This window comes from Taeniopygia guttata, chromosome 2 (assembly GCF_048771995.1).
Source record: "Taeniopygia guttata chromosome 2, bTaeGut7.mat, whole genome shotgun sequence".
Lineage (NCBI taxonomy): Eukaryota > Metazoa > Chordata > Aves > Passeriformes > Estrildidae > Taeniopygia > Taeniopygia guttata.
This window is the reverse complement of record NC_133026.1, coordinates 134,521,262-134,540,915: the sequence shown is the minus strand read 5'-3', so window position 1 is coordinate 134,540,915 and position 19,654 is coordinate 134,521,262. Positions and strand designations below refer to the sequence as shown.

The window sequence follows — 19,654 nt, the reverse complement described above, 5'->3', positions numbered from 1 at the left end:
ACTGCTACCTTATTCCTTATGTTAAGTAGTAAATGCGCTACAGGGCAGAAAGGAATAGCAATAAATTTTTATGGGAAGAGCCTATGATCTTGACTAAAATGTAGGCGGCAGCACCACAGACAGGTGCCCTAGTTTTTGCTGTCATAAGCTTGTACACAGGAATATCAGGCTTCCTTTTCTGTGCTATCTTCACAGGAAAATGAAAGCTGAAATTCCCATTTACAAAGAAGCCCACAGCATGTGCTTCACAGAGCCATACTCACATACTACTACACTCCAGTTAGTCCTGCTGAAGTCAGCATAAATAAAGTACATGACACTGAATGCCAGCTTTTACTCCAGTATAGATGCACACTGTCTAATTTGAGATTTACTGGAATTATCTGACTCATATAAAGAGTTCATATGGAGTTTCTGTACAAACTGGTTTTTGGTTCTGGATGCTATAAAGAATGGATACCTCAATATAGCTGACATCTGTGAAATAAGATATTTTCTCAATTCTTTATCGTTTCCCATTTTGTCACAAAGCCACACATAAACTTTGCTGTTCAGAAGACCTAAGAAAAGGTTCTCTGTAGATTATTTTTACTTACATTGAAATTATATAAAATAAGTTCATTCCATCTCCAGTTCAGTTCGATAAAACTTGTGATTCTCAGAATCAGTTCAGAAAAAATGGCTTCTTGCAATATCTAGGCTATGGATTAAGAAAGAAATGTTCTCCATCTGATCTGCTGTGCTTATTTGCTTTAAATTCCCCTAATAATTCACAGTAATTTTCTCTTTCCCAGTCAACCATCCAGATGGAAGGCTGTGATACTGCTTAACTCTACTATCAATTCCATGCTTGGAGTTTGAGTGTACAGAATAAGGAACCATACAGCATTTTTTCCACAGTAATTTTCCACATGCCCTCTTATCTCCTAAAATGTGTGAAGTAATTTAAGAAAGCTTACCCTTTGTAGATTGAAAGGCTCCTCTCCATTCATTTGAGAGAAGCAACCAATTCCAAAGCTGGAAATTGTATAATCTGGGATACACTGAATCACTGGTTATATTTATCAACTTTTATAAGTATCAAAATATTCTTAGACACTCAAGATCATTATTAGATTTTAAATCTCCAGAGACATGAAGTAAAAAAACCAGCATGCATAAGTGTTTAAGCATAAATTATCCTCACTCTTCAGAAAGGTTAAATTTAATGCAGGGATTCTAAAGTATCTTAATTTATTCACGGAAAATGTAAGCATAATATTCCATATAAAAAGGCAACTGAAACAAGTGTTCAAACATATCAGCTGAATTACAGGCTGAACTTTTCTAGTCTGGCAAAAGGGTGATGTAATTCAAATAATTTTGAATTTGCATCTATAATAAAAATAAGCATAGAGCTCATCACTATAGCTCAATTAATGAAACTACAGCTCAATTAATGAAATATAGCTTGATACATTATAGAAGATTTGTGTCTGACTCTCTTCTTTTATTAGAATCATTCAAGGACCAATTTTAGTATATGGATTATTTGCTTCGTCTCCTGTGAAAAAGGAACATGACAGTAATTTTGTACAGCTGTGCACACACACACATACAGGTTTGACAGTAAGGAGATTCTATTCTCTGATTTTCAGCCCGTGCTGACTGTAGAATAGAACAACACATCAGGCTGTGAAATTATAACTTTCCATTACAACTTTAGAAAACATCCTTAGAACTGAACATGGTGATTTCACTGGAGTCAGTCTTTTCTGCTTTTAGAAGTAAGTACAGTGTTAGGTTTGAGGCTTATAGAGTTTTGAGAAATTCACTAATTTTTGATCTCTCCATAGCAAATACATTAGCCTGTAATAAAAATTAATTGTAAGCGTTGCAAAACAACTGTGAGAGAAACATTTATTTACACATTTGCCTTTATTGATGGCTCTATATTGCAAAAATAAATTAATTGCATTTTTCACATAAACTGTGCAAGGGAACAGAGGTGGAATTTATTATGAACTTAATTAAATTGCTTTGTATAATGACAAAGAAGATCACTGGCAACAATATATCCTCTTGGACCAAAGGTGGTTAAAGAGATAATTCACCTGATGATAATGGGCTTTGAGATTACAAATGTTGGTCATTTGCTTCAGAGCTTGCTAGTGTTCATAGATACTAAAGTTATCCATTTTGTGAAAAAATTAATTATAATTGCTTTTCTCTAAGATGTGCTGAATACATGTAAAGCTGAGCAATTAATAAATATCATGTCTCATTTGTGTAAGCCATATATCAGAAAATGGCAAAAGAAATTCTTTCCTTTCGTTTGTGTGTATGAAGATTTTGAGTATTCAGAAAAAATGCTGAAAAAATGCATCAATATACATTAGCATAGAAGACGTAAAGTGACTCAAATTCTACTAACAACCCATTGGGAGACCCTGAGTGTCCCTGTGAAAAGTTGTCTGATAATGGGACAAATTTATTCTGTTCTCTACCCATGGAAAGAATTTGACCCATAGTTTTTAATCTTCTTCAAGACAATAAATAACTTGGAAAATAATTTTGGAAATTAATGCTGAGTTTTTCAGACAGGCAACTCTTTTTCTGGCTCTAATTAACTATTAATAAATTAATAATTTGCAATGTATAAAATTACTATAGCAAATAGGCTGAGAGACCTCCTCCTGAGAATTATCAAATCCCTCAGGTGTTGTCCTTTTCTTGGCTGTGACTCAAATACTCAGCTGAGGTAAAGGAGGTACCACCACATCCAAGACAATGTTCTCAATCTCTAGACAGACAATTACCCAAGAGGCTCTCCATAGTGGTGTCAGAAACACACCTGTGTGAGAAAATCTAAATTTGAAGCATAGACAAAGAAGCAGGAGACATCATAATTTTATATTCACGAGTTCATTGTCCATACTTCCATTTCCCCTCTCCCCAATTCATACAGGCAAGTCTAAAGGCCAGCCAGTCTCTTACATTAGATATTGAAGAAGCGTTCGGTCAGACACATGGATGTGAAATACTATCTCTTATCAGATTCTCTCTTTCTAAACTAAATAATTTAAAACATTTTGGATCCCAATCTCACTTGGATTTTTATATAAATACTACTGATAATTTATTAGGAATTGCAAATTATATTGATATATAACCACTATCTAATTGTTAGCAGAGCACCACTCCTAGTACATATTCAGCAAAGCCTTGATTCTTTACTTTCCTCAAAAAGAAATAAATTTTTTATGTGCATTTCAGAGGTTGTATGACTCATGTTGCCTAAAAGAAGAGCAGCAGAATGGTAAACTAGTTTAAAATTCTTAAAATCATTTATACGATAAAAGACTTCAGCATTCTGATACAATAAATATAAATTTATATTTTTTGACAGATCTGCAGAATACTAAGATTTGGAAGGTAACTTATCATTAAATCTCAGTAAAAACAGAATTGAAAGTACTATTCATAGGATTGTTTCCGAGCCGAAATAGTAATAGTTAATTTAAATTATATCAGCTACAGTGGTGCTATACTGACTGGGTCACTCAAATAGTGCCACTTCAGTGAATTGGTATAAAAAATAGGTCTGGAAACTTCTGTAATACCATAAAATTCTGTAAAATTGAGTGTAGCACTGCGATTTTCCTGACCTAGTTTTCTGCAGTATTTCTAGAAGCTGTTAGTGCATTTGGTTTAAATGCAATTTAGAAGGGAAGTATAAAAGATCTGATCCTTATGTCTAAAAAACCCCTCAAAATAGAATCTGATAGTTATATTTATATTAATTCAATTATATCAATACAATTTTTACTTAAATTTTGTTTGGGTTGAAAGTAGATTCTTTATCTCAAAACTGAATGTTTTGGCAAATGGATGTTAAATATTGCAGGAATTTTTGCAGCAGTCTAGACTATCAACATGACTGCCATTATCTATACATTGTTCTTCATGTAAAAATAATCATAACATTTTACAAAATTTCTAGTACTATGCATAGAATATTTCAGAGTCTATTAAAAGAATGAAAAGTGCTTTTACCAACTAAAAACCATCAGTTTACACAGGCCAGATGAAGCCCACGAAGGCAGAGATGTTGGGTGCCAAGGTTTTTATGCAGAGGTTCACTGCAACTGGCTTTGTCCCTTGAGACAAAGCCCTCGGTGATTTACAGGTTGGACAGTTGCATTTGTCTGTCTGGAGTAATAAAATCTTTTGGGGACTCTCTCTTCCCCAGAACAATTGCCAAAAATGTAGTTTCTCTAAAATCCTAAAAATAGCTGGCAAATGAAAAGAATATTGATAAATTAGTTCCAACCAATTTTTGTTCTTATTCAGATAGTAATAATTTCTCTAACAGTAAAAATAGATGCATTAGGGGAAAAAAATCTTCTCTCCCATTGTTCATACAGCACAAGGAGTGTGATTTTATGTCAAATTCATGTCGAGGGAGACATTGGTGCATGACTATTGTTACTCTGAGTGGAAGACTGATTTAACGATTCTGAAAAAAGTTGCTGAAATGAGTTGGGTGTCAGTCACCCCAGAAACAAGTGGCAGGATGGGAGGAAATTGCCTCAAGTTGCACCAGGGAAGGTTTAGATCAAATATCATGAAAACTTTCTTCATGAAAAGGATTGCCAAGCATTGCAACAGGCTGCCTAGGGAAGCGGTGGAGTCACCATCCCTGAAAATGTTCAAAAAGCATGTGGCTATGGCACTTGAGCACATGGTTTAATGGTGAAATGGTGGCTGTGCTGGGTTGGTGATTGGACTTGGTGATCTAAGATGTCTTTTACCAGCCTTGGCAATTCCATGATTCTTTGGTTCTAATATCCCTGACTGGTAAATGGCACCAATCCCGTAACCTGTGAATTGTCACTGGGGCGTCGCCGTGCTTACCCCGTTGTGAGTTAGTTCATGTGTGAGATTTGGCCTTTGGCTCTGGCTGTGTATTGAAGTGTGGCTGAGTTTGTTATCAACATTAAGTGTTTTTGTGTACCTTCATGACATACCTGCTGATTAAATATAGCAAATCTCTAATAAACTACCACCTTGCATTTGGCTTATTCTGACTTTTTTGAGAAAAAGGCTATCAAAAGCCTTGAAAAACACTCACATCTTCAGTCATTTAGAAATATATTTTCTTTTAGATGCAATCTTCTCTACATGCATTTATTTATATATATATATTATAGAAGATTAATTTACTCTTATGTATTGCATACATCTCTAAGTATGAACATCCTTACCAAAATCCTTACAAGCACGAAAAACATTTACCTTTCATTTATCTGAGACATTCTTGCAACAGAGAATACCAACATTTTCATGAAACAGCCTGATACTAAGAGCCCTGCCTTTAATTTCATAACATCTTACATTCAGATGCATCAAGTGAAATTTAAGACCTATGAAATTACTGCATTTTAGGACTACATCTGCAACTGAAGTAAGTGATGACCTGGTTCAAAAGTGTTCTTTCTCTGTCTGCATAATTGTAAGAAATTATTCATGTTAGGCATGAAACCAATTTTAACAGAACACAGATTTTGTTTTACTGCTCTCCTTCGTCCAGAACTACAGCTAAAAGCCCTGTCCTGTGTTCCCTGGGACACATTGTGCTTAGTGACTGGAAGCCGTGGATGCACTGTTTGGGAAGGCACAGGGGAGGTGGATGTGCTTGTACCCACTGGAGTGACCTTTCAGCAGCACCAGCACTGGCTTCACCACATGGCAGGTGGCTGCTCTGGGTCTGTGTCCGAGCATGTGAGAATGCAAATGCACGATTTCATTTCCCAAATGGACAATACTTTATGACAAACACAACCCCTCTTCAATCCTGCAGAGAGGCTCATGATACCTACAGGAAACAGAAAAATAACTTCGTTTCTCTCATCCACTTCATTTCCACTTTAACTTTCCATTGGAAATGTAGGTGTAGCCTGTCATCTTCTGCTTCCCCGGGAGACCTGGCACTTTCCAAGGCTGTATTGCCACTCTTGGACCAGCCAGGAGAGGGTGTCAGAGAACAAAGTCTGCAAACGGCTCCCTGGGTAGTTTCGCTCCTCTAAATGCAAACCAAAGTCCATTACAGTTATCATGTTTTCTGCTATCTCATCTCTTTAATTCGTTCCCTTGCTAATGGAAGTTTCTTGGTATCCACACTATCCCTTTCAAATGGCATATTACAAGTGCAGGCAAGTTATACCCAGATCTTTTCAGGTCTAGAATTTTGTTTAGATGGATTTGCCCATTATTTGAAAAATATTTAATATCCTCCAATGCTGAATCTGAATTTATGTCTCACCTATGCACCAGTTTAAAGGTTTTGTATAAAATCATAGAACCACAGAATAATAGAATAATTTGGTTTGGAAAATCTATTATCTTTTGAATAGGTGATTTTAAAGATCATCCATCCCTCCTACCATGGGGCAGGGACACTGTCCACTAGACCAGATTGCTCTCTGGATTGTGGATGCCACATCCAGCCTGGCCTTGAACACATCCAGAGATGAGGCATCCACAGCTTCACTGTACAACTTGCTCCAGGGCCTCACAGTAAAGAACTTCTTCCTAATGTCCAATCTAAACCTACTCTCTTTTAGGTTAAAACTGTGGCCATCCAGCAAGCTTCTTGTCCATCAGATTGTTTGTCCAAGTTGCAAAAAACAAATTGATTAATTTTCTTAGCCTGCAGCCCAGACTTAGGAAACAGAAGTCTCCTGCAATGGGAAGCATCGAGATAAAATAGTGCACTATATAACCTTTTAAATTCTGATATTTTTAGATGCATGTACACTAGTACATGGTGTTCCTACTTTTACAAATATTACTATGATCCCCTAACCTCATGAAATGACAAACAGTAGCATTAATTAAAGAATAAAAACAAGAAAGATAGCATTGCATTCAGGCAGACAAATAACTATTTATGAGAAGCATAGAGAGCCTATGAGCTCCCTTCTCCCATGCTTTAATTATTTTCAGAATCTTCCACATTTACAAGTCACTTGTGTCCTCCAGTCTTAATAGGAGAAACACCTTTGTGTGATATCTATGAAAACAAATAAGATAATTCTTTGCCATATTGTTAATGCTAACTGCATAATGATTTTTTTTTTTTTGGAATTAATAATTTACTCTATCACTTATAGAAAACTGTTTTCCAAAGTTCACCTGACTTTTTATTTTTGTTGGTTTGGTTTTGCTTTTGAAATTATCCTTGCTTATTTTTAAATGCGTGAGAGTTTTCAAATGGAGGAACTTAGGTCACCTGGTCTGCATCAAGTTGCCAGAACAAACTCCTAACTGGAGGAATGAGTATAAATCATTGGCTCAGTCACAAAAGGGAAGAAAAGAGACAGTAAGGCCACCTTTAGTGTACAGCTCTGGGACTAGAACAATGACAACCTTCCTAAGGTACCTTTTCTTTTCTACCCATCACACCTGAGTCTACAGGCCATGCAAACATCCTTCCCTCAGAATGCCCTGCCTGGCAGTGCTGCAACTTGCTTGTAGGAGCATTCAGGGAATGTGCCAGCAACATCCGGGGACTGTCTCATATTTTCTGTGCTAGAGGTATGGGATAATTAAATAACTTAATTAAATTGATTTTGATGATCATTTTATTTTTAAAAGGCACACATATGAAGTTTATTCCTAGTTAAATACATTTGTTATATTATATATAGTGCATAGTTTTATGTTATTTTATATATATATATATATATATATACATATATATATATATATATATAGGTTTATGTTATTTTTCTCATGTTCGACATGTTCACTTTCTGAAAAAAAAACTCCACCAGATATCATTTTAAAATGTAGTGAGATGAATATAACTATTAAGCTGTCACATTTTAGTGAGAATAAGCACTTGAACCAACACTTCAATCAAATTCACTCTAAAAGGGCTATCAGATAAGAGATTTTAACTTCAAGACAAAATTATTACTCTCATACAAGAGAAAAAGAAAACTGATGCAATAGACATTTGGAGGACTTCAATCATGAGGGAAAAACTTGAACTGTTAAGTCTACCATTCAGTGAGTATGAACAAATCATGCATGCCAAGCATGATATTTCATTTCACTAAAAAGATCACTTGCCAATCAAGTGCTTACTACTGGTGAGAACTGTGATAGATTTCAGCTTTGAAAAGGGATGCAAGAGGTTAAGAAGAATGAAGCTGCATCCCAAGGAGTCGAATGAATGTGCCAGGAACCAGTCCCTGGCACAAGGGCTGGCTGGCACAGACACAGCCTGTTACTGACTCCCAGGCAGCCAGGATGCCTGCTGCAGTCTGGAGGGCAGCTAGGGTGAAGAGTCTAAAGAGGTAGGTTTTATTCTGGTGTTACCCACTGACATTTAGCTGACAGCCACCCATGGTGATGGTCTCCTGTCAATTCCTCCCCACTCCCTCCCTGAACCAAAATGATCATTTTTCTACAAACTATCTGTAAGCACCCGGCAGAGAAGGAGATGACTAAGAGTCAGTGTGGATTAGTTAAGAATAAATTATGTCAAGCCAATATAAATTCCTTTGTGACAGGGTCACAGGCATGTGGGTAAGAGAGAAACAGCTGAAGTCATATATTTTGATTTTAGTACTTGTGACACTGTACTGACAGTGCATTCTCAAAGCAAAGTAGGAACACGCGATAGAGGTGGAACTATCTTTTACTAGTTGTGAAACCAGTTACAAAATAATACCAGGAGTACAATTATCAATGGCTCATTGTAAAAATGGCAACATGCATTTAAGTAGGGTCCTCAGGGATCCATCCTGGGTCTGGCAAACAGTTCCATTAGTGGCCTGCATAATGAAATAAGGACTATATTGTTAATGTGCCGACAACTCCAAGCTGAATGGGACTGTCAGAGCTTTGAAGAATGGTTAGAATTTATAATAATCCTAACAAGTTATATCATCTGAGTATAATACAATGATTGTTTTAAACAGAATAAATGAAAATAAATGAAGGAATCATGCACTGAACAGAATAAGGAGGAACTGAGATAAGCAGGGGGCAATATTCAAGTGCATAAAAATTTGTTAAAAACAGCACTCTCTGTTCTTCGTGGCTGTAGAGGACAGGACAAGAAGTAATGACTTTAGCACAGAAAATTCAAACACCAAGTAAAGAAAACTAAGAGTGGAAGATTAATGTAGTTGGGGAGATTATGGAAAGCATTGCTGGAGACTTCTAAGAGGAAGTTAGACATGCACCTACCAGAATCAATCTAGGTATAGTTGAAATTCTTACTCCTAGAATAGTTTCTACTACCATCTAGAGAATATATTTATTATTTGATATATTCAACAGAAGAGAAAACCAACCCACATAGAGACTGATGATAGGTAGGAACCCGATTTGTTACATCCAGCAACAAAAAGTCTGAGTGTCACCAGATAAGCACATGCCTGAGCCTCTGCACAGCCTGGGGGAGGCACATGAACACCACTGCCTCTGCAGAACCAAGGCTTCTCTCATGCTGCTCCAACACTCCCATAAGAAGCAACAGAATAAGATTCCATTTTACCACTTAGAACATTTCAAATGCATTTATAATGACTACAAAGACAATTATATTTGCCAAGATCCAGACCCTGCAGGATGATGACAAAAAAATTCTGTTATTTGAAACACTAAGCCAACTTGCATGCAAACTTCCTAATTACGCTGAGGAGTAAGGTACCATTTAACTTCTTCACTCCATAGGACAGAATTCAGGTTTATTTAGTATTGCCATTATTTTAAATATTGAATGAGGTTGTACTCTTAATCTAAAAGCATTTTCTGAGTGGGAACAATTCCAAGTATGACTTCATACTGTTCATATTTTTTTCTAGTCCTATTTGGAATTGAATAGTGGCTTCTAACAAGAAGCTGGAGAAAACCCACAATGTCTTCAATAAAAGCAGATGTAAGTAATCATTAAGAAAAATTAGAAAAGGCATCCTATCATCTAAGAACTGTGAAAAAGCCAGGAGTATGAACAGCATTTGTGACACGTGACTATACAAAACCAGTATGAGATGTAATTGCTCTCCCTCTGTCTACAGAACATGAGATTCTAATTGAAGAAGAAAGAAGTAACACCACCTCTGCTGATGTTATTAGTTGCCTGTCATTGAAAGAGGGACTGTCAGTGAATGTTTCCACCTTACAAAGCACAAAAAATCTACTAACTTCTGAAATCCCTAAATGTTCTTGTCTTACATCTTATCTTACATCTTAAAACAAACTTCAGACTCATGAACTAATATTTCTTACATACTGACATACACAAAAGATGGAAGAAGAAATTTTACTTGGGAGAAGATGAATTAGGGAACCCTGAAAATGTACTGAATGATTTGCCAAATTATACAAAAAATATAGCCAAATAGAGTAATTTTGGTGAGATTAGACTATGTAGCATTAGTGATATGTAGATAATTTTGATTCATGATAGACTGTGAAAAGGAAGTTTTATGAGGTCCAAGGGAAAGGTGCCTTCCAATGCATATTTGGGGCAACAAATAAACCAATATACAAACTTTTGAAAACTGTAGGTTTAAAACCTAGAAGTACCTGTATTTCTGTTGAAGCATTGCTAAACCCTTTTTTGAAGATTCCCAGTTGGCACAAACAAGAGATTCTTAAAAAAAAAAAAAAAAAAGTTGAACTCAGCTCTGAAATCAAAATTGTTAGTATGTCCTGGCAACCTCTGAAGATAAAATTCCCCCTCATTATGAAGCCCTGTATTCTCCAGCCACATCCAGTTTCATCTGTTGCAGTGGAGAAGGGAGTTTCCCTGAAGGTCAAGGTCAGGTCACAGATACAGACTGTTTGCAAAAGCATTGGAATATCTGATGAGAAATTTGTATCATGTTCCTGAGGCAGGAGCATGAGATCCCACACCAATCAACAGCATAAAAATCTTGGTATCTTTGGACAAGAGTACACCACAAGTTGTTGGGTTTGACATGAGTTCCTTACCTGATGTTTTAAGTAGATATAATCTCACCACTTCAGTGGTGTCCACTGAAATCCATTTATAAACTCAAAAGTGCTGCCATGTACCAGGCATGAACTGAACACAAATCCCCTATTTGCTGCTTCGTTGTGAAGAGCAGATATTACACAATAACTTCTCTCAATGAAAAGTAAAAGATCAGTCTGTATGTATACAGGATGAGAGGAGCCAACCCCTATTTAAACTTTAATAAAAACTAAATTCTTAAATAACAACAGTGTTTCTAATATTCTGAAATAGTATTACAAAGTAGTTCTGATACTCGAATCCATTTCTTCCTTATTCAAAACCAAGTCTTTAAAACTCATTTCTGTCTTGGATATTTGTATAAACAGTTTATGGTTTAATGGCTTTTTTTGTCAGATGATTGATAGCCTTATTCACGGGTGTACCACTTAAAAACAGTGGTGACATTAATACATAAGCCCTCTCTTTCTTTCTATTTGGTATTACTTTTAATGTGAAACTAACATAATTGTTTGGCACAGCTTGTGGTATTTGCTTACAGTAGGTTTCAGCAGGCTGTATTTCATTTTGTCACAAGTTCTCTCTTGAGTCCAGACTCAAAGTATGTTTCTTTTAACTCTACTGATACCATAAAAAGTAATACTGGGTGTTATTTAAATATTGTTTATCAAGTTTTAAGTTGTCTTACAGCAGTGATACAATTTTAATACTGATGTGAGGGCAGATCCTGCAGACTTGCCATGAGCAGAATGGCAGTCCTCCTTGCCTCAAAGTCCTGCATTTGTGGCATTGTGCGCTGATGTGGGTTAAATCTGCCCTCCATGAAAACTCAAGACTCATGTTTTGAGTGGGTTGAGTGGGTGTTCTTGACTGCTTAAGCTCAATTCACAGTTAACCCACAGTTAACAGTCATGATAATCTCTCATAATGACTTATAAAATACCTATATTAAAATGAAAATGACAAGAAAAAATAGGAGGTGTATGGAATAACAAAGGAACCTACCACTTAGCATACTTAAATACATTCTTAAATGCGCTTTTCAAGGGAAAAAATTAACACTTCTGAAAACGTGAATCTGCATTGGTTACCCCCCAAATAATTTAAAAGGCCCACTGACCACTTGACATCTAGATTAAGAAAGCAAGGAAAACAGGAAAATTAATATGTAGAATAGGCAATTCTTAATAACATGTTTTTACTAACAAGGATTTTGAATTTTTTGAAATTCCTATCACCAATGAGTGTGCAATAACTGCATTAATTCAAGTCCCTCTTAGTATCTACAGCAATTCCTCCATAGGCAATTTCAAAGCTTAGGCCTTACTTTTGGTAGGAGCTACAGCCAGAACATAACCTTTCAGCTGTGCTGGCAATTATGAGTGTACAAGAACTGTGGGTTTGAATCATATTTCAGAAATATTTGAGCCCAATCCTTTATCTTTCCTGAACTAAATCTTGCCCAACACTGTTTTGTGCTGCAGCAGGGCACGCTGAAATCCACTGGTGCCAGGTGGCACAGACCCAGGGCAGCTCCCGGGGGAATGGGACATGAAATCAGCTCTGACGTGATCCTTTCCTGTCCCTACACTGACACAGATGCCCCTGCTCTCAATTCTGGGAGGCATTTGTTGCAATTAGCAATTAAATGGAGCCGAGGGACTGAGTGTCAGACATGTGCAGCTGGGGACTACTGCCTGGGCGCCTCCAGCCAGTTTGGAACAACACAGAGAGAGCCAACACATATCTCAGCAGGAGTTCTGCCATCTCACCCACTACAGCCAAGGGCCTCTCTAAAGAGAAGGGCACTGCCTGCAAAACACAGCTGAGTCTCAATAAATAGGTAATGTGGGCTGATGTAGTCTGGCACTATCACCCATAATTCATGGCTCAAACTGCATTCAGTCCTTTCAGCTCAATAAGCACACTATAAATCAACAGTGTATTTGACACGTTCAACAATTCCTTATCAGTAGGAAATATTTTCATGTTTATCTTGTCTTCTTTTAGAGAAAAATTAAATAAAATGACAAATTTAGGGTGTAAATAAAATTATCAAAACAGATGCAAAATTAAGATTAAAATTCTCATTTCTTCTTCTTGACATTTATAAACATTAAAAATCTTCAACAGCCCTACAAACATACATCTTTTCTTTAAAGTGAGGCATTCTTATTTATGCCCTTCATGTATTCAATGTTCTCAGAAACTTCAGAAGGCTTTTACTCAAAGCAGTCTCACTGTTATTTATTGACAATTGTGGAAAATGTGATATTGCCATTGTCTAAAGTAGATGCCTAGATTAAAAAAAAAAAAAAAAAAAAAAAAAGGCGTGGCATTTGCCTTTCAAATGTCCCAGATGGCAGGCTTATCTTTTTGAAAGGGAATGAGAGGACGCTAACAACACACCTTATTCACATGTTATGTGGGTGGATGTTATCAAGCAGAAATTACCTGTCAGGAACCATACACAGGATAGTATTGTTTGTGAACTACACACACACTGCTCTAAAACTCTTACACCAGTGATTTTGAATCCATTCAGTAATAATTCCATTTGACTATTTAAGAATTTGCAGCCCAACTGGCATCCAGATAATCTTTCTGATGTTGAAGTAATTAAGCTTAACCACTTACTCATACTAATATTACCATCTATTGTTTATACAAAGTAGCATTTCGAGCCCCTCTTCAAGATGACATTGAAATAGAAACTGAAAAAAATAGACAAAAATACCTTGTCCCTGTTCACAATTCCACCTCCAAACCTTCTCAGAGAGTGCCTATGTGGTTAACACTGCTGGGTAAGTGTCTAGCCAACACAAGCTGTCAGTGAAGACAGAAAGGATCAAGAGGAGGAGGACAGTAAGTGTGCTATGCTCCTTAGCTTATATGTATCAGTACTATGAAGTTGATAGAAGCAAGACCGGGCTCTAAGAAGATTAAAATACAAATACTATAACATCAGTTGAATAATTAAAAAAAATTATTTCTGTCTCTTTTTCTGAGCTATTCAAGTTTTCATGAACTAGTTTACAGATGAATATAAATATATAAATTCCTACTTGTTCAATACTGAACCTCAGTACTAAAAAATTCACACATATCTCAAATCTTGTTTTTAAAGCAACTCCTGAGGGACTCATAGAGTGCTTAATAAGAAGATAAAAGACTTTGCAACATTCTTAGTTTTTAGTCTACTTGCTGGTAGTGGGAGGGGGAAAGTATTATTCATATTTTTGCCATTTAAAAGGACCAAGGTAAAAAGCTGCTTTGACTATTCTTCTGCTATTACTTTTGAAATATGGTTAAATTCAACTTAGTTATCCAGAGCTCAAATTACAATGCTCTGCTAATGCAGTTTCTGCTCTTCCTTGAAGCTGGACAGCTACTGACATTGGCAATTATGTACAGTTTCTGCTGGTTTTCTTACTTCAGTTGCAGTTGAAATAGATTCGTGCTTCATTTATGGAGCATGGGAATATTATTATTATTTGACCAGCAGTGCCTCAGATCACATGTGCACCCCTGACATCCTTTCCCCGTGTCCTTGTTTTGCCTCCCACAGCCTTAGGTGGCTTGATTGCCACCTCCAGTACCACATCTCACCTGGCTACAGCACGTGCAGTGCTCCTGGCTCGTACAGAGGAGCCTCTGGGGACATTCTAGATGCCATCTCCTTCTACACCATCATGCCATCTCATTTTGCCTTTCACTCCTGCCAAGTGTTTTTATAAACTGATGAAATTCATACTGGTTCCAATCATTACATTTTGGCAGAAGCATGTGGTAATTGGCAAGGTATTACTTTGATTCAAAGGAGAAAGCTCTTAAGAACCATGTTAGACACCAGATCAGTGAGAGTTCATACTTTTAAACAGATTAAATGTCTTCAACTAATTTTGAGCTTACCTTAAGAGCTCTGCAAGTGTGTGCTTCAGTTCCTGGGGAACTTTCTGATATACACATTTCACTGCATCCTTTTCCTTTCCCGCAGTGAAGAGGATTTAAAATCAAATTCTTCTCTACCTGCATGCTAAGAACAGAATAAAAGTAGATTGAAAATAAAATTTTCACGCATCGGAACACAGAAATCCAGTTAGGTCTGCAAGCTAAATGAGCAGACACTTCTCAGACACCTGTTTTGCAGTCATAAAGATCCTTTCACGAATGACATTTGTTTCCAGATAGAACTAAAAACATCCAAATTGGACTTCAGATTCCAAATCAAATACTTTTTCTGTCCACTCTGTGATGCAAGTGCTATATACTAAAAGCCTCTCTATATCTTATAATTTCACATATAAGGTATTGAGGAAAATAAAGCAAGAGACTAAAATCATTTCCTTGATAATCCTAAGAGATGCAGCACACGGAAACAATTAACTGCTGAATACCACCACTACTTACTTCCTCACTTATTCTGACTTAATATAAAAAATGTCTCTTAGATCCACCATGTCTTAAATATCCAGTTAAAATAATGCTTGGATGATACTACTGAACCAAGGTAAAATGAACACTTGCCCCAAAGCAGAAAAGCGTTCAAAATGAGGTACGAGCCATTGTGTGTCTGTCTGACCAATCTGTTTCCCCTGAGTATTCAGGTTTCAGCAATATCATACCAAAACCTAAATCAATTAAGGTTGAAGATTACACCAGGACTCATCTACCAGAAATAGCTGCACACCATCATCTTTTTAAGTACCTCCCCACAGCTGCATCCCAAGCTCTACTGCAAATCTATACAGAATTTACATTATATAAAAAAGCCATATGTTGCAGTAGGATACCATTACTGAGCTTAGATGGTTGGATTTTAGGAATCATAACAAAGCCACTCCTAATCTTTTACACTGGACTATGCAGTAATCTTCTCAGATATTATCAAAATATGTGTCCTGCTATATACAACCATTTTATGAGTTAGCAAAATTGGACCTATATAGCAATACCATATTTTGTTCTGTTACAGCTCAGGCACAGCTGAAGTCCAAAACACAGAATATTTCTGTGCCACTTATACCACACATCTACAAACTAACAGACTTTGATGGGAGTGCCTGTTACAGTAAGTAATGGTAATAATTTGTAGATAGATTTTTAAAATGTGTTTATACTATTTCAAAAGCAGATCAAATCTGCACTTTAACCCAAATTTCACATATTTACCAAACTGCTCGGATGCAGAGCTGAGTCATGAGTTTTGGCAGACCTCTGGGACCTCTGAGGAGAGAAGCTCAAATCCAGGAAGTTCCTGGCCACAGATCCTTTCTTGCACCGCCATCTCCAGTGTGGGCACAGGCACAGATGTGCCTGCTTGCCATGCTTCTGCCTCTCTGCATCTCATAATTTCACACAGTAGCTTCAGATGCCTGAAGTCAGACAAGTCAGCCCATCCTTTCTAACATATATAGGCTGCTTCAAAAACATCTGACAGTACACAGTGCTTTAGGTTGCATTCTGGCTTGCATTTCACTGAGCAGTACTGACAGAGATCGGTCTAGAACAAACAGATCACTCAACTCTTATCAGAAGTCAGATTTAATAAATGTCTTGCAGTAAGTAGTATTTCCCTTGAACTCTTTCCCAATAGCACTGAACACACTGTTCCAGCAGACATTTTACACTGTGTACACAGGCAAGATCCCTCCCCTGTTTCAGCTAAATAGTCCACTTCTTCTGCAATATGTTCTCTAAACCACAGTCTAAGTCTAAGAACTCATATTGAGATATTGGCTACTAAGGGCTCAAAATATTTTTCTCAAATTTGCTTTCCAAAACAGTTTCCCCTCCTGTTGGCAGAGCTTTATTATTTGTCCCAGATGTTTTTTCTTTGAATTTGGCTGTAAGTTTTAAAATGTCACTATTCGCTCCAATGAGCCTTTCTTACAAGATATGTTTTCTATAAAGATGTCCTGATACCTGTTACTTTAATTGAATATTGAATATTGAATAATGTAATATTTTAAACCTATTATTTGTGTTTTCAGAATCCCAAATTAATTATTCTATTATTTTGCCCAAGACTAACAAGAAGCAATCTTTCCCCTTTTCTGTTTTCTGTGTCTTATAATGATATTCATAGTCTTCTCATCTTTCTCTCATTTTCTAGTATTTCTGAAAGAAGATGAAAGAATTTTTCCAGGTAATTATCTGCTGATCTCCAATGTAAACTATTGCTATGAAAACAGTTAGCTCCAGCTGGTTTTCTTTTTAGCATTTCTGAAGCGTTTGAGTGAGATCTGCTGATATGATACAACCCATCTGAATAGAAAAAAAGGATTGACACATTTGATAACCAAACTTGTCTCAGCTGGCAAAGTACAGATGCTTTCTAAGTCACCAACAGAAGCATTATCAGCTATGTGCCTGCATTAATGAACTCATATAGTCTTGGGATTACAGGGCCCAGCTCTGCCCTCTGCCTCATTCATCACTGACCTCAGAGGGTGAGGTAATTCAAAACCAAAACATGGCCTATGGCCAGTACAGGTATTGCCTGCACTTTGTCACCCTGTGAAAGCGCAGTGCCAAAACATAAAATAAAAACTCAGACCCATGAAATTGAGTCTAGAGAGGTTTAGGCACCAAAACTCTCCAATTCAAAATAAAATTGTGGGAGAGCCATTTAACCCTGATCAACATAACCCTGATCACAAAATGTGTCTTTGGTTTCCATCCCAAAAGTCCACAAGTACTTTCAGCATTATAAAAATTTGAAACAGTCCTGATCTGAGCAATGAGCCAGACTGGTTTTGGACCAGCATTCTTTGGGTGATAATCAAAGTCTGGAAGCATTCACTTCTGCACAAAGTCAAATTTGCAAGTATATACAACTAGCAAATGGTGACAACATAAAAATAGCAAAGGTGCGTGAGGTGATTATTGAGTATGAATTCACATAAGACAGGAATCCTTGTTCAGCCTTTTATTTTAATTGTTGCACACACACATACACACATACACGCAACCCACCCCCCCCAAAAAACCCCAAACAAAACAAAAACAAACAAACCCCCCCCCCCCCAAAAAAAAAAGAAAAAGTTCCACTCCTTTGGCCACCTGGGATGACTGCTGAAGTCTCTGACTTCCTACAAGTCCTGCTTGCTTCCATTCTGAAGGACTGATCAAAACAAAAGTGAGGAGTTGAAGCCTTCTTGCTGAAGCTGAGCTACTACACAGAAAAGGAGGATTTATGGAAAAAGAAAGAAACATTAAAGGCTATACCACAGAGAAGGTTGGAGTTGAGACTGGTCTCTGCTGGCAGCATGAATAAACCCCTTGTGTGCAATAGTGCAAAGGGACTCTTGTACATACTGCTGAGCTCTCGGCAATTCTCTCCTGAGTATGTTATGGTTTCTGCTTATTCTTCTGAACTGACCAATTCTGAACTGAGGTATTTGGGCACTTAATTAAGAGATATTGAGATTTTTACTGTACTGCTTTCCTGCTGTTATTCTGACAGCTCATGAGCAAAACTACTACGCTGCAAGAAAGCAAACTGGAAAACAGCATTTGTGGACGTCTCGAAACAATGTGCCATCAGATGGAACAAATAAACTTAGAAAAACAAATTTCACAGAAAGCTCTACAAAAACATCAGGTGAAGCTTTTCTCTCAGCAGTTCAGACGTGGAAGTATCAATGCAATGAGTTCCTTGTGACTGTGCTAATGGACACAGCGAACTGCTGGCCAGCAAAACTCTGCTGAATTAGAATCCCATTCCCCCTCCCACTGAGAAAATTCAGAAGCAGCAGCAAAATGTACTCTGTGATCCTCTGTATTTCACCGCATCTTCTCCTCCCCACAACTTACATCTGGAAGGGCACTGTACCAGAATGAAGAACTTGGTAGAAAAGCCTGGAATAAAAATTGCTTCATGTACCTTGTTCCCCACTCAGGAACGCATAAGGTCTAACCCCAGGGCCTGGCACAGCTCCCAGCTTCCCCTGGCAGCTCCCGGAGTCCAGGAGCTTCTGCTGAATCCGCAGCCCTCTGCAGCTTCCTGGAGAGCTGTTATTTTTCAGGAGGGAGTAAAGCAAGGAAAGGCTAAGAAGACACTTTGTTCTGTAGGTTTTCTGCGGCCCTTATGAATGCATAACATTTTTTTTTTTTCCAGCAAACAGAGATTTCTTCAGTTACACACTGGTTATAAAATTAGTTTTATAGGTCGTGCAGAGATCTTGACAGTTTGTAAAAGACATGAGAGGAATAAGAGTGATATCACATATTCATATCAAATATGTGTTTCTCCCAGTACTGATGATTAACTAGTCCAAAGTAAAAATATTTTAATAAGTGACTTAAAAGTCAATTAATTCATCAATTACTGAAAAGTGACTTAATTCCTCAATATTTATAAGATACACATGAACTGTAAGGGGAAAAAAATGTTTGCTTGAAGGTTAATGATTGTTTTATGATTTATAAGGCCATAAATCTCTATGCCAAGAGGAGGGAAGATCAAAAGGAATCATATCCCATTATGAATCCTGAGGCAGCCTGAAGACTTCACTTCTTATATCTTGTTTCTTAGCAAGGCAAAAATTTGAGCTTGAAATGTAAAAAGATAAAACAGGCTCCGACAATTGAATCAGCAGCACCAGCAGCTCTGGAGTCGAGTTACTATGGCAATGGCAGTGCTGCTGCACA

At 37.1% G+C, this 19,654-nt stretch overlaps 1 long non-coding RNA gene across 1 annotated transcript; it reads right to left on the bottom strand.

Moving 5' to 3' along the window:
- Window positions 1-7,745: 7,745 nt before the first annotated feature.
- On the bottom strand, window positions 7,746-17,108 carry LOC140682467 (uncharacterized). The gene is made up of 2 exons (XR_012054251.1): window positions 16,172-17,108; window positions 7,746-15,035 (listed from the first exon to the last, which is right to left on the bottom strand). It is a non-coding gene; the product is annotated as an uncharacterized lncRNA (long non-coding RNA).
- Between the last annotated feature and the right edge of the window lie 2,546 nt (window positions 17,109-19,654).